Source organism: Equus przewalskii, chromosome 4 (genome assembly GCF_037783145.1).
Source record: "Equus przewalskii isolate Varuska chromosome 4, EquPr2, whole genome shotgun sequence".
NCBI lineage: Eukaryota > Metazoa > Chordata > Mammalia > Perissodactyla > Equidae > Equus > Equus przewalskii.
In genome coordinates, this window is record NC_091834.1 from 89,350,422 (window position 1) to 89,366,794 (window position 16,373).

Consider the following 16,373-nt stretch of genomic DNA (forward strand, 5'->3'; position numbering starts at 1 on the left):
CTTAGCACCTTCCTTAACCTCCCCTCAATGTGATTTACATTCCAGTCTACTGAAATTGCTTTAATGTGGTTAGTGATCATCATACCACAAGCCAAAGGGCTTTCTCCATTCTCATTCTCCTTCCATGTTTTACAGGACTATGTTAATTTCTTTTCTCTTCTTGAAATAGAAGCAATACTATCCTGGGTCTTCCTATCCCTATCTGTGACTTCTTTCTTCCGGAAAAATTCTTCCTTTGTTTTCAGAGACAAACTTTTCAATCTTCCTTCTACCTCTCCAACTGTTTCTTTAATACTTTTTTCACTTCTAACCCTTTAAGGCAGGAATCCCAAAAGTTTAATTAGGGTCCTTTGTGCTACTCTGTTATCTCAGTTTTCCATAAGGTTCATTCATCCAATATGCATTTATTGAATGCCTACTATCTACCAGGCACTGTTTGGGTCACTTTGGATAAATCAGTGAACAGAACAAACCAAAAAAACAATCTTCTGGTCCACATGAAATCAAATAATTCTATGCTACTAAGGACACTCAAAACCATCTTCCCTAACTACTATTTTAAATGCATCACTCTCCTGACTTAAAAAAAAAAAAAAACTTGAAAAGATTGCAATGATTCCCCTCTTATCAACATCTAAATTGCTGCCTTAGTTCAAAACACTCCACAATCACTTTTTATCATACCTATCCAGGTTCATTTTCCATTACTCTCTGATTCAAAAGAATTCCAGGCAGACCAGTCCTTTGATTACTCCCTCAAACACATTACCTGTGCTTCCAGCTGGTGAAATAACTACTACCTAGACATAAAAAAGCATATTGAATAAAAAGATAAATCTTCAAAAATAGATTTTTTTTGATTCTTTCAAATGTATAAAAATAGCAAACACTTATACAGCGCTTACTATGTGCCAAACTCTATTCCAAGCACTTTACATACATTAACTCTTTTATTCCACACAACAATCCGTATCTCCATCCTACACATAAGGAAGCGGAGGCCCAGACAGGGTAAAATAACTTATGTGAAGTCTGACAAATAGTAAGTGGCAGGGCCCAGATTCACACTAAGACAGTCTGACTCCATACTATATTGCACACTCCTAGTAGGAGCAATAAATAAAAACAGGAAGAGTTCAAAGGGCTTGCAAGGAAAACTATAGGCATTGAAAACTATGTTCAACTATGAAAAATCACTTAAATTAGTCCTTTCCCCCAAATACTGAAGAGCAGTATTTCCTTTAATATCATGCCAAGTTTTAAAAATTGTAGAATTTAGTAGTACATAATAAAAAGCACAATCTGTAAACACAAATACATCACATATTATTCAGAGTTCTCCAAAGCTGCTGAAAATAAATGGTAGGCATGACAAGAGAATATATGGTGACAGAGAACTAACAAACGTTCTTTTGTTAGCATGCCTGTATTAAAGTATTTTACTTTCATCAGGATCGAAACAGATTTGCATACAATGCAGGGAGAGTAACTACCTTAAAGAAAAGACTAATAGCTTTACTTTTTGGAAACAAACTCACATTTAGGACAAGGTCCAGTATGACAGAAAAGATTTTAGTAGAAGCAAGAAATTCCAAAAAAGTACCTCTAGGCACCTAACTTATACAGGTACTCTTCAACCTATCACCAACTTTATGGCTGAAGGACCTTTAAAAGGCTTCTAAAGATTCATTTAGTAAATTCACAAAGCTATTTATAACTGATTACATAAAATTGAAAAGGAAAGGCAGAGGTTGTTCCATACAACAATCTTAGAATAATACTAACACACAAGCAGATGGGGAGTATCATACTTATCATTTTCTTCTCTTTCTCGCTTCCCTTTCCTTCTGGCAGAGGAAAGACATAAAAATGGTCAGGTTTTGAGCAAGAGAGATTAAAATGCACAAGCCTAGACAGGGATACTAGTTTCATTTGGAGATGGTTAAAGGTGGTAGCCTTCCCAACTAGTACTGACAGTCTAATTTAGAAAAGAAAACATAAAGTATGTAGCCAAAGGCAGCAAAGGAGCCAGAGCCATTAATGCCTTAGGCAAAAATGCACAGTAGCCATTATTAAAATTTGAAGTCTTCCCACTGTATTTTCTGCCTCTTTACAATGCACCTATCCTCCCGGCTACCCAAGGCACTCACACAAAATCAGCTCCCTCCCAAGAACTGTATGAACGAAAAATACGCAAAGTATTAATAACTTGAGATTAATTCAAGTTATTAAAATCTGGGAGAGATTTTTGGAGCAGGGAGCCATTTTCTCCTCTCCCCACCATCCACTGTGACACTTATAAGTGGCTCCACACTCCAAGGGATTAAATTAAAATTTCTTGGCGAAAAGAATAATCTAGCAGCTACTACTGAAGATATTCTCAAATACTAAGGTTTTCCTATACTTCATATTTGATATTTACTTTCCTCCCACATAGACTAGGTGGCAATGAGACAGATTCATAATCCTTCTCAAGATTCTCCTGCACAAAGGGTATCTCAATTCAATCTTAAGCCCAAAATTAACACTTTAAAGCCCCTGTTAAAACAAACCCTCAAGGAGGAGGCAGTAGTTTTCTATTCTAGTGACCATATTAGATAGTACACATGACCAGAGAAATAAGTAAAAAAACGTCAAAAATAGCTCTGTCACATTACCAGGATTAAGGAGGTCTTAGGATGGAAGGAATGTCAACGAAAAGCAGATATTTCCCAAAAATGTACTACATTGCATCATCATCTTTATCCTTATTAATATTTCCAAAGTACCTAAACAGTCCATGGCATCATGGTAGGTCATACCTTTTATAAAAAGAGGAAAGAAAATGATTGGTGGATTAAGATAACTAAGCTAACATCTGTTGCCAATCTTCCTCTTTTTGTTTTTGGCTTGAGGAAGATTACCCCTGAGCTAACACTTGTGCCAATCAGTCTTCCTCTATTTTGTATGTGGGTCGCTGCCACAGCATGGCTGAGGAACAGTGTAGGTCCACACCTGGGATCCAAACCAGAGAACCCTGGGTGTCAAAGAGAAGCAGTCAAACTTAACCACTATGCCATGGGGCCAGCTGCCTAAGATAAATTTAATTTTGAAGTTGTAAGCACCCTAAGCATGAGATGTTTTCACACTCAACTGTGAGAATCCTTGAGATCCACATGCTAAATACCACAGAGAAAGAATAAATGTGATACTGAAGAAACCGGAAGAGAATAAATCACAATACAGTATAATTCATCTACTATTTACAAAGCAAGAAATCTACGTTTTCCCCCCCTGCTAATAAGATGAAATGTGAAATTTTCCTTACAAAACAAAGAAAGCATGCTATCCAGATATACACAATAGATGAAAAAAGCTGGCTTAATGAAGACTCACCAAACCAAAGAAAAGAGTAACTTCAGAACTTTTAAAAATTTCCAAATAAAATAAATACGGCTGTTGTTTAACCAGATGTGTTTTTAACAATACTTTTGCAAACCAAAGTGTATCAAAATAAATCAAAGAATAAACTTTCATTTAATAACGTCCCTACATTCTTCTTTGGCCTGCTGACCTAACCTTATCCATCCTTAAGGGAGCTTGGAGATGACAATATTTAGTGCCTTACTTCATCAGAATTTTCAGCCATTCCTTCTGCTCTAATCAGGTTATCATTAAACTTTATAGATATCCATTAATATATATTGGTTATAGGCTGTTCAAATATAAGTTTCCTAATACTCCTGAACTCAGACACACATAAGAAGCAGAGGAGGTATAAATTTCTCTTTTACAAATATGTTCCATCTCTTAGTATCATATAATAAAGATTTTATTTTCCAAATTCTTATTTCCCAGTGAATGAATATCTAAAATTATTTAAAAACACTGGTAGCCATTTTCTACTGAAATTTTTTGAGATTATCATCTGAGTAATCCTGCATCACTTCCTTGCCAAAAGAAGGGTTTGGATAACAAATTGCAGTTTACTAACAAAAACAAATAGGGCACATGTCCTCAGTTCTCTATTCTCCAAAACCTTGGTGTCATTTCTGGACATAAGTGACTGAAGAGAAAATGGCACCGATAAGTTGCCAAATCCTGTAGAATCTCCACACTAACATCTCTCAGATGGCCTCTTACCTTGGTGTCCTAATCATTAATTTTTCACACTCAACACAACTGTCAATCCCAAAATATGCTGCAAACTACTGAAAGAGCAATCTTCCTAAAAAACACTTTTATTATGTCATCCCCTGCCCACCCCCCTCAACCTTTAATGGCTCCTTGCTGCTTAGCAGATCAAATTCAACCTGACACTGAATACACCTTTCATAATCTAGCTCTACTCTAGTATACTAATTTCTCTGACACCATTGCCAGAAATTAACACATTATTCCACTAAGATCTGACTTGTTATAACCCTCTCCCATTATGCTGGTCCCCACCAATAAGTGTTTGCTCATGCTTCCATCACCTACCTGAAATGTACAGACGTTCTACATCTGGAGGTGCTCCATCTATGCAGATAGTACATCTTCTTTATTCAAGTCCCACTTTCTCCGAGAAGCCCCACTCTATCCTATAGTGTAGCTATCCCTAACTAACATACTGGACTCAAACTATATGTACCACACATTATTTGTATAATGCTTTGGATAGTGCTAGTTATATTATTATGAAAGTATACCCAACAAGATAATAAACTCTTAGAAGAAGCTGGGTCATTTCCTAAGAAGTGGGTCTATAATAAGTACTCAAAGATTATTTGACAAGCTGATTGAATAATCCTGATAAAAAGTCAAGATAGTTTACGTCAAAAGAGTTCTAGTACAAATGAAATAATGTGTTGACTAGGATTTGCTTCAAAATAATGCAGATCAAAGAGTAGAGGGACGAAGGGTAAAGTAAGTGGGGGTATTGATGAACCTAGATTAGCTATGAGTTGATAATCTTTGAAATGACAGCTATACAGAGGTTCGTGTCTACTTTTATACTTAAAATTTTTCACATTAATAAGTTTATTTTCTTAAAGTACTAATAATGTCTTTACTTCATCTCAAATGACAAAACCAAAATACATCACATTTTCTTTACCCAACAAGTACCTAGGTCCCCATTTAGAGTAAGAACAAAGTTTCTGGAAAAACCTAATTTGACAGAGAACTTGCATGATCCTAATTCTCACCTAAGAATTAGTAAAAATTAGAGGGAAAACATCTAATTAAAATGGAGGGGATCTCCATCAAAAGAAAATTTAACCTTACCACCAAAAACAATACTGTTTATATTTCAAATTTTCATTCAATTACAGCATTTACAAAAGGGTTCACCCAAACAACTGCTGAAAATCAAAAACATCAGAAAAAAATCATAAGTAAAATGTGAAAGATAGAATATAAGGAAAAAAAGAAAGGTTGCTACAATCAATGTTCAATAACCCAAATCAGCCAATGTTATTTCAGGAAATTCACAATCTGTAGACACCTATTGCCCTTAACAGGGAGTGAATTAGTAGGTTCTTAAATAATTAGAAAAATCAGCACTTCCTCTTTATTCCAAAGACTGAAAAACATGCTTAAGAAATTTCAGATATTTGGCTTAATGACAATGTATCTGTTTGTTGCTGCTAAGAAATGCTCCACCCTTTTGCTATTTCGGTCTATAGCTACTTTTCAAAATTCAATCACTACCTTCCCTACAACATCATTCACTAATTCCTTCCAAAAGCAGTAATACAACGCCTATTATCTTTAAATGTTGGCATTTTATTCTCCTAATTACACTGCATTTTTGCCTTAACTTTTTTTTTCAAACTGGTTTTAGGCATATATACAAACCAATCTGATTATTTTGATTTCCCCTTCTCCATATTTGCTCTAAATAATCAAGAGGCAAGATTTTAGTTAACATAACTTAAAAAAGTATTTGATTTTGAACAGATATCTGACATACACAAAGAGCAAGGTTTATCCTCATAGCTATACATCACCTGCCCATCACCCAATGTAACTAGAGTTTAAAACAGGACAACTCTCTCGTATAAACAGAGTTTAGCAGGAATGAAATCATCCTCACAAATTCCTTAGGAGAAAAATAAACTCATATTCAAATTGCCTTGTACTTGTACTATCTTTAAAGCTAAGATTTCCCAGCAAGTATAAGTAATCATCTTCTTTTTAGTAGCATGTAATTTCTCTCTTCTGGTAAAAGAAAAACTCTGCTTTGGGAAAGCCATCTAAGGGGCCAAAAGAGTGTTAAGTTTTCTCTTCTATAAACTACTTTCTGATTGAAAAGATGATACTATTCTTTGAAAAAAAAAAAAAAGGATGAAAAATAAAAGGATGCTACTATGAAAAAGAAATGCGACAAAACCCACTGGACTACTACCCTTAAAGAGTTGACACTGGGGCTGGCCCCGCGGCCGAGTGGTTAAGTTCCCGCACTCCACTGCAGGCGGCCCAGTGTTTCGTTGGTTTGTATCCTGGGCGTGGACATGGCACTGCTCATCAAATCACGCTGAGGCAGCGTCCCACATGTCACAACTAGAAGGACCCACAACAAAGAATATACAACTATGTACTGGGGGGCTTTGGGGAGAAAAAGGAAAAAAAATTTTTTAAAAATCTTTAAAAAAAAAAAAAGTTGACATTTACCACCCAATGTTTTCTAATACCGAAGGCCACATAATAATGAGATTAAAAACAATTCTGAAAAAAGTGCGTTCAGAAAACCACTAAATATGTGATTTAAAAGTCCCACTTATCTTCTTTCCTTGCATTACTAAATAATTGAGAAAATGATGCCATCTTTAAAATTTGTTCTCTCAACTTATGAGAAAAAAATACATACTACTATCTCTAAAACATCAGATATTGACACATTTTGTATAAGAATAGGCAGATTTGCAGAATTTGCAGATTATTCCTAGTATCTCTGAGGTAACATAAAATTTTACAACTCTCAGAATGTGTTAACAATTTTTCTCCAAAACATGCTATTCCAGTGGGATGAAAACCATTTACAAGTTCCACTTAGATTAAGAAATCCTCTGAGAAAAGTATGTAGTACGTTCTAGTTATACTATTTCTAGAACACCAAAAATCTCTATAACCTATTTCCCTACTGTTTTTCTTTGGAACCAACCTCCTTCACAAAAAGTCAAGACAGTACTACACTTAATGACAGAAAGCTAACTGAATTGTCAGCAGAGACTGACGTTTTCACAAATCAAAACTTTCTATTTCACTTGAATTGTCTACAAAAATAACAACAGTGAGTTGAAATAGATTAACAGATTCAATCAAGTATTACTTGCAGGAACCAAAAAAAAAAAAAACAATTAAAATAAAGAATGTAGCTTCACCTTAAAACCAGGAGTAGGGAAGGAGAGAAAGAGAAGACTTCTAAAATCATATTGCTTAAATTGAGAAGATATTTTTTCAGACACGTAAAATCATTTTTAAAATAAAACTCCCCTAAGGAGTTCATCCTTAAGGAAGGCCTTCTTTCTTGTGCAAAGTAATGAGTTGCAAGTTATCACCAGTGCTTCCATTTAGACTGCAGTTGAAAGGCATTACAAAATAATTTTCCTACATTTTGCCATTTGATATAATTCTCTCATCCTAACAAAATTAAAAATTTGTCTATGGAACTTTATGAAAACAAATTTTATAATAAATCAACTTTAAGTAATTCATATTCAAAAACTTTCCTATAGAAATAATCTATTCATCTGAAGAATTCAATTATTGAAACTGGTAGAAAGTAGTCCAAACTATGAAACAAAACAAAACAAAACAAAAAAAAAACCAGGAAATTAGGAAGCTGCAATGTTTATAATGTTACATTTAAAACTTAAACCATACAAAAATATTCCGAAATCTCAGCTCCCTATTTCCTATCAAAACATCAGAGAACTTCAGATATTTTCTTGAGATGTGCTAAAGATCCCAAGATAAATTCATTTTGATTTCAGAGTGCTGAAACTAAGGATTTGATGATTGCAGGAAAAAATATGGCATGGAGAAAATTACTAGAGAATATATTTATTGAGTCAAAATATCTTTACAAAAGAAAAGGTATATTAAAGTCATTTACTCTCTTCTGTCAGACAAACAGTCCTCTCCTAGAACACACGGCTTACAATCCAGCCAAGTATGACTGCCAAAGTTTCTAAACGTGTCTGTTAGGCTTGTTCAAAGTGGAAAGCTTCTATGCTGGAATTATTACAAATAAAATGAAATATATTTTTTACTTAGAGTTGAAGATCAGTTGGATCAGTTGCATTAAATATATTCCTACTGACAAACTAAGAACAATATTTTTTTTTAAATCTCAACTTATAACTTAGGACAAGGTTTGCTATATAAATTGCTTCCAATTCTCAGAAGAGTAGAGATTTATTTAGTTTCCCCAAATTGAGACTTAAGCCGCTAAAAGGAAAAAAGTTTCCAAACAGCTTTCCTAACCTCGGTTTATATTTGATAAAACAGACCATTTATCACAACTAAGTAACTGTTAGGCCTAATGAAGATTCCTCAAGTATTACAGGTAAAATGTATAAAAATCACAACAGTACTGTAATGTGCAAAAGTGATTAAAAGGGATTTGTACTTACACTTGAGATATTATTACTTTTGCAAATAAGAGGAATATTGCTGCATAAGAGGGCTACGATGACTTTTAACATTTTTACATGTATCTTAAGAAGACAATGTCTTATTTATGTTTAAACTTGAGATGTATGTATCTGATCAATGTTATCCTGTTTGCTATTGTGGTAATTATTTCACAATGGTCTGATTATAGCAAAGGCTCTTTCTTCCCATTATGCCATTAGTCAGTACATTTCAATTTAGCTTTCGCCAAAACACAGACATAATAAGCCACCTCTTGCTTCTAGTTTTCTGCTTTTTAATGTAGATAATAACGACAGTGAGTGACACCAAATGCATGTATGTACACAGCTTTGCCATTTCTTTTCCCAGCCTCCTACCTCTTTGTGGAAAAAAGGAAAAATTTAATTTTGGGGAAAAAAATCGATTTTTCTTTTGCTTACATATCTAATGGGTTTTCAAGAGAAGGCAATTTACTCAGATACCTACCATGCTAGAAATGGTAAAGACAGAATTTCCCAAATCCAAAAATACTAAGTCTGATACTAGCTAGAGAGGAAATTTCCACTCAAACCATAAATAAAATGTCATCAATTACGCTGAACATCAATACAGCTCACTTAGTCAATAACCAATTCTCAATATGGAAGGGATCTGTAACCCACACACAACCTGCAGATAATCAAAACACCACTTATATTTGCTTGTGGAGTTCACAGATGAATCTGGTGGTGTGCCAGATTTACCTTATTTTGAAACGCCTAGGCTAATGTTTGTTGGTATAATCAGAGCCCACATTAAGTGTCCTGGGGAGAGGCAATTCAGAAGAACGCTTAGTAGCATGGAGAAACCGGTCCAAAATGAGAAGAGGAAAAAAAAAACACCACGTCCCAAAAGAGCGAATAATCCACAAATAGATCACTGAACGCAAAACGAAAACGCTCCTCTCTTGAGTAGTCTGAACAAACGATCTTCACTCAGAACGTTTAAGAGTATCCTACCTCACTTCATTCACTCCCCAACTTCCTTGACTTTTCAGGGGCCAACACAGGGCATCCTTTTTTCTGGAACTGTATGTTTAAAGAATCTGTATAGGAAACAGGGAAGGAACGGACAATTCCCAAAAAGCTGTGAAATAGGTGGGTTCGCATGAGCAGCACATAATCTGGATACTTCAGGGGCAGCTTCAAAATGACAGATGTAGTTAAAGGAAAGCCTGCAAATCGGAAGCAGCTCGAGGGCGGCGGACAGAATCGGGGCTGGTTGCAAGCCCACGAGGGGGGCAAAAGCTAAGTGCAGAGTGGCAGCAGTGGAGCCAAACACAGGCAGCAGGACGAGTGGGCAATGAGCAGGGGGATTAACGAGCAGCAGCAACACGGGTCCGAGGGGAAGTGATGGCTTTGGTCTTGGGAGACCTGGCCACTAGGAAAGGACGTCAGAGAGGGAAAGGGGGCTGGGAAAACAAAAAGGACTGAGACCTAAGATTCCTGCCCCTACAAAACGGAGGGGGGAGAGCTAAAGACAAGACGCCGCCTCGCCTCCCAATTGAAATTTCCGAAGGAGTCGGGCTGGCCGCCGCGCCGCCGCCTGCTCCGCTCCCTTTTCCTGGTGCTAACTGCTGTGGCGTAGAGGGGAGAGGGAGTTGGAGGAGGAGGAGGAGGAAGACCGAGGAGGAGGAGGGTGAAGATGAGGCGGGGGGTGGGGAAAAAGGGGGGTGCGGCCTGCACAGTCCCCGCGAAGCCTCCGCTCTCTCGTAGCCGGTCAGCCCCGGGTTTCCCCTTAAGCCCAGCCCCGCATAGACTCACCCGCCTGCCTTGCCTCGCTTTTCCCTTAGTCGACTCCACGCGCTGCCGCGTCCTCACAAGAGACCACTGAGCGAGCGTCGGGGAAAAAAACTCTTCAGAACCGGGCCTGATTGCTTCAGCGAGTCCGACCTTTACGGCTGAGAGAGAGAGACTCTCAGCTTTCGGTGGGTTCCACAGCCAGACGGGCCACCATCTTACATTAGGGTAAGACTCCTCCGGCCTCCCGTGCGCAGGCGCACGCCGATCAGGCCGGGAGGGGCGGGGGAGGGGCGAGAGGAGTGACGGGGGTGGGCCGCTCCCGCTGCACCCTGGGAGTTGTAGTCCTCGGAGGATAACTGCCCAGCTGCAAGCCGGGAGTCAAAGTTCTCGCTCCGAGGGCTGACGGGCTCGCCCTCCTCACGTGGCTGCTAGACTACTGCCTTTCTTCATGTTTTGCTTCCTTCTCTGCCCGCGTGTGCTGCTCCGCTGTCATTTGGTCGGCAGTCTTCGTTAGTGGTTCCGTTTCTCGGTGTTTGCTCAAATATGGCACACCAAAACCCGGGACGAGCCTAACCAATTTGAGGGTAGCTGAGAACGGCTCTTCTCTGTCCCGCCCATCATAGGTATTACAGGAGGCGGGTGAAGGCAGATTAGGGCTAGGAGGAGCGCGGGATTTGATCTAGCATGAGAATTTGATGCTGAATTGACGTGTGTTTGCGGAAAGAGCGTTTAACTCGTTTGCTGTGTTTGCGCATTTTGGAGCCACCACCCTTGATCCCATCCTCACTGTTAATCTCCGGTGAAGAAATACTTTAAATTGTCCTGCACGTACAAGAGAAAGTGGAAGATCCATGCAGTTACAAAAAAGTGTTTCTGATGGTATAAACTTAACATTCTGCGGACTTCCGTGCAAATTATTGTTAGTCCGTTTTCCAACTGCAGAGCTCTGCGCACGAAGTTCACAAACTCCTCGATATATCTCAAAGAGTATAAGAATGCACCCGCAATCCCTGCGAGCTCCGAGGAATCCTCAATCACAAAAATCAATTTCCTGGTCCCTCCAGCTTGCCTCCTAGAATTCTGGTGGAAGTGGCGCTCAAAGCAGTCATTTTTGCTTATTGCGTGTATTCATACAACAAATACTCATTGAGCTCCTCCTGTGTGCCCGGCACTGTTGTATACATGGGAAGACGACGGTGAGCAAAACAGACAAAACTCTCTGCTCCTATTCTAGGAATTCCTGTATCTACTCTAGTGTCGGGGGGCGCGGGGGCCGAGAAAAAATAGGAGGCAATTTTTAAAATATATGATTAAAATGTATAGTATACCTTAACTGAGGAAAAAATTTGAAACAGGGAAAGGGAATAGGGAAAGAGGTTGCAATTTTAAATCTGTGAACATAATCTCCTAGTGAGAAGCCTTCATTTTATTCTTTTTTTAATGTATTAGTTCTTTGTGTTTCAGTTTCTTCATTGTCAAGCCTAGAGACAAAAATTATTTGGTGAAAACAAAATATGCAATAAACTCACAATTTACCATAAATTTGGAATGATATAATCATGAAATTAATATCTAGCAAGGAAACTTGGGAAATCATTTGGATTTACTTTTAGGTAACTGTCTAAACATTTGGTATAGAAGACATATTTTTTAAATGTGTTTTTTTATATTACCAATTTTATAATGGAATATAAACAAAGTAACGAACAAAATAAAAAAATGCTTTCCATTATTAAAGATTAGAACCATCACATTAAGAACAAGAAGAGCTCGTCATCATCTAATCCAATGGTTCACACCATTATTTTACCCAACACACCTTTTTCTAATAAGTATTTTCATAATGTCTCTTTATTAGCCTAAAATGAAATTCATAGGTAGTATAACCTACCTACATACGTGATTTGTTTTAAATCAAAATAATGCCCTATACATAATATAAAAAATACCAAGAAAGTAATTTATAATACAATGATTTGTATTTCAGTATTTAAATGCTTAGGCTTGACTATTCTAGAAAATATAATCGTCGTCATTTGCTTGCACCTATAAATAAGATCCCCATGAATGTGAAAGCTACAAATATCAACTGACACAGGTATGGTATTGTGGCCACTTCTGGTGGACGACACTAATCTGTCCTTAGTGTCTACTGTAGATGCATTCCTAAAACATTCACTGTTAGAATTATGTAAAACTAAAAAACAGGTTTGTGTTCATGTGTAAAATAGGTCATGTTTTAGGTACAGATCATTATATATAGATTTTTCACCTACACTTGGGCATTTAAAAGTCATGGTGGGGGGGGGGGGGCTGGCCCCGTGGCCGAGTGGTTAAGTTCACACGCTCCACTGCAGGTGGCCCAGTGTTTCGTTGGTTCAAATCCTGGGCGCAGACATGGTACTGTTCATTAAACCACGCTGAGGCAGTGTCCCACATGCCACAACTAGAAGGACCCACAACAAAGAATATACAACTATGTACTGGGAGGCTTTGGGGAGAAAAAAAAAAAAGGAAAAAAAATAAAATAAAAAATAAAAAAGTCATGAGGGGGCCTGGCGGCACAGTGGTTAAGTTCACACGTTCCACTTTGGCAGTCCAGGGTTCCCCAGGTCAGATCCCAGGTGCGGACCTTTGCACCGCTTGTCGAGCCATGCTGTGGTAGGCGTCCCACGTATAAAATAGAGGAAGATGGGCACAGATGTTAGCTCAGGGCCAGACTTCCTCAGCAAAAAGAGGAGGATTGGCAGCAGATGTTAGCTCAAGGCTAATCTTCCTCAAAAAAAAACACAAAAAAAGTCATGAGGGGCACAAAATAATTTTCCATGTGAGGAAGGTCCCACCTTTTTGCAGAAAGTCTACCTTACCTGGCTCCTGCTCTCTAAAGGCCAGTAGTACCTCCCAGAGTATCCAACACTAGGGGGCAATACCACACCTACTGAGAGTCATTCATTGATAGAGACTAAAAGCAAAGTGACATTTCCTAGGTCACCAACTAACTAGCGACAGTCACTACCCTTTCAGGCCAATGATCCTTTTACTATACTATATTACCAATTTTTCATATATATATATATATATGTATGTATACGTGTGTATGTATAATTTCGTATAGACTTATCCATATAACACTTAATTCTCATATCATTTTAAAAGTTAATTAACATTAAATCTATTACCTAGCTGCGTAATGATTCCTCAGTGTGGGACATATCATCTATTCACTTAATAAATGTTTTTTACCTTTAAGCATTGTGCTAGGTGCTGGTGGTACAGCAAAATACTGTCTCTGTCTCATAGAGCATGGTGCCTAGGGGAGCAGGCAGAGGTGAAATAATGAGACATATAAATAAATGCAAGTATATAAATATAATTTCTTGTGTATATCTGGGATGAGTACTATGAAGGTGTTTACAACATGTTATGAGAACATTTAAGAAGGGAAACTAGTTTAGATTGGTGGGGAAGAAGAGGATAGTCAAGGAACATCTTTACAAGGTAGGAGTAGAAAATATGCAGGGACCATACGGTGAAAAAACCCTGCCAGAAGGCTGGGGTGGGCTATGGTAAAGCAAGAGGAAGAATGGTGTAAGGTGAGTTTAAAGAGAAGCCAGGACCAGATCGTTGCAGAGCCTTTCACGCCACAGTAGGAAATGTTGATCTTTTTTTGGTGTGAGGAAGATGGTCCCTGAGGTAACATCTGTGCCATTCTTCCTCTACTTTGTATATGGGATGCCGCCACAGCAGGGCTTGGTCAGCAGTGTGAAGGTCCATGCCTGGGATCCGAACCTGAGAACCCCAGGCAGCCAAAGTAGAGCACACAAACTTAACCACTATGCCACCAGGTGGACCCCAGAAATGTTGATCTTATTCTATGGGAAAAGAAAAGCCTTTGAAGGAAAGAGGCATAATCTAATTTACGTTTTTTTTTAAAGATTGGCACCTGAGCTAAAAACTGTTGCCAATCTTCTTTTTTTTCCTGCTTTTTTCTCCCCAAATCCCCCTAGTACATAGTTGTATATTTTAGTTGTAGGTCCTTCTAGTTGTGGCATGTGGGAAGCCGCCTCAACATGGCCTAATGAGCGCTGCCATGTCCACACCCAGGATCCGAGCCCTAGGCCGCTGAATCTGAGCAAACAAACTTAACCACTCGAACACGGGACTGGCCCCCTAATTTACATTTTTAAGAAACCATGCTACTGAATATCCCTCACTGGGGAAGTTATTTAATTTTTGTACTTCCATTCTCTGGAAAATTACATGGCTATAAAAAAAGAGAAAGAGCAAGAACTATATATTGACCTGAAAGAATGTCCATGATATATTACGAGGTAAAGAATAAATAAGTAAACTACAACATGATATATTGTGTATAATGTAATCCATTATTTAGAAATAAAAAAGAACCAAACAAAAAATATTTGAATACATTTCTGTATAACACTGAAAATAGGGGGCCGGCCCCGTGGCCAAGTGGTTAAGTCTGCGCGCTCCACTGCGGCAGCCCAGTGTTTCGTTGGTTCGAATCCTGGGCGCGGACATGGCACTGCTCATCAAACCACGCTGAGGCAGCGTCCCACATACCACAACTAGAAGGACCGACAACGGAGAATATACAACTATGTACCAGAGGGGGGCTTTGGAGAGAAAAAGGAAAAAATAAAATCTTTAAAAAAAAAAAAAAAGAAGGATGGTAAAGGTAGAAGTGGAGAGGCCGGTTAGGAAGCTATTGCAGAAGTACAGCCTGGAGATAATAAGTGGACTAGACTAGGGCAGGGCTGAGACTAGGGCAGGGCTAGGATTAGGGTGAGGTGAGGGAGGCATTTCCCTTGGCACAAAATTTAAGGAAGCACCAAAAGATGCAGTAATCAAGATAAAAAATATCTTGATATAACATTTTAAAAAGTCAAAATAAATGCGAAAAAAATCCATGATAAACAAAATATTAAAATATAAAATAAAGAGAAGATGTGACCCTGAATTTACACAACCCTGCCTCACTTCCCTCCCCCTAATCCTGGCCCTGGTTCCAATAAAACTTTATTTACCAAAATAGGTAGCTGGCTCACAGGCTGTCATTTGCTGGTTTGCTTTTTTAAAATCATTCATATAAGAGGAAATGCGAATGGCCCGTGAATATATACCCTACAACCAAATAGTTCTGCTCCTAGAGGGGGGTGTTTGTATATGTGTATATATGTGTGTGTGTGTGTGTGTGTGTGTATTTTACACAGGTATGCCAGGAGGCTTAATGGCAGCATTAGTTATAGTAGTAAAAGCACTAGAAACAACCCAAATGTCAATCAATAGTAGAATGGATAAATTGAGTAATTTAGTATGGTGTAATACAGCAGCAGCAAAAAGATGAACGATAGCTACACATTTCAATTTCAAAGAATGAATTTCAAAAACAAAATATATGGCAAAGGAAGACAGTCACAGATGGCTATATAACAGTATTATACATTCTATATGAAGTTCAAAAATCAGCAGAACTTTGGGGCCAGCCCTGTGGCCAAGTGGTTAAGTTCATATGCTCCGCTTTTGCAGCCCAGGGTTTCGCTGGTTCAGATCCCGGGCGCGGACGTGGCACTACTCATCAAGCCAGGCTGAGGCAGCATCCCACATAGCACAACCAGAAGGACCTACAACTAAAATATACAACTATGTACTGGGGGGCTTTGGGGAGAAAGAGAAAATAAAAAGACTGGCAACAGATGTTAACTCAAGGCCAATCTTTAAAAAAAAAATACGCGGAACTAAATAATATTGCCCAGGGATACATAAATAGAGTTAAAATTACAAAGAAAAGCAATGAAATGTTTTATACAAAATTCAGGACATGGTTATCTCTATGGGGGGGCCGGGAAAGGACATGATCTTAGAGGGTTACACAGAGAACTTCTAAGGAACTGATGCTGGTCTGTTTCTTAATCTATCTTGGAGACACACAGGAGTTCATGTTGCTATTATTTTTAAGAGATGTAAATA

General features: G+C 38.3%; 1 protein-coding gene across 11 annotated transcripts in view; it reads right to left on the reverse strand.

Moving 5' to 3' along the window:
• Window positions 1-12,496, reverse strand: part of CNOT4 (CCR4-NOT transcription complex subunit 4) — a 139,623-nt gene extending 127,127 nt beyond the window's left edge. For 6 of the 11 annotated variants that reach the window (XM_070617815.1, XM_008534969.2, XM_070617813.1 and 3 more), the window contains exon 1: window positions 10,404-12,496. The gene's annotated coding sequence lies outside the window, so the exon portion shown is untranslated. Of the gene's footprint in view, window positions 1-9,599; window positions 9,686-10,403 lie in introns of all 11 variants that reach the window. The other 5 variants (XM_070617812.1, XM_070617811.1, XM_070617814.1 and 2 more) reach the window with 3 other exon arrangements.
• Window positions 12,497-16,373: the final 3,877 nt, after the last annotated feature.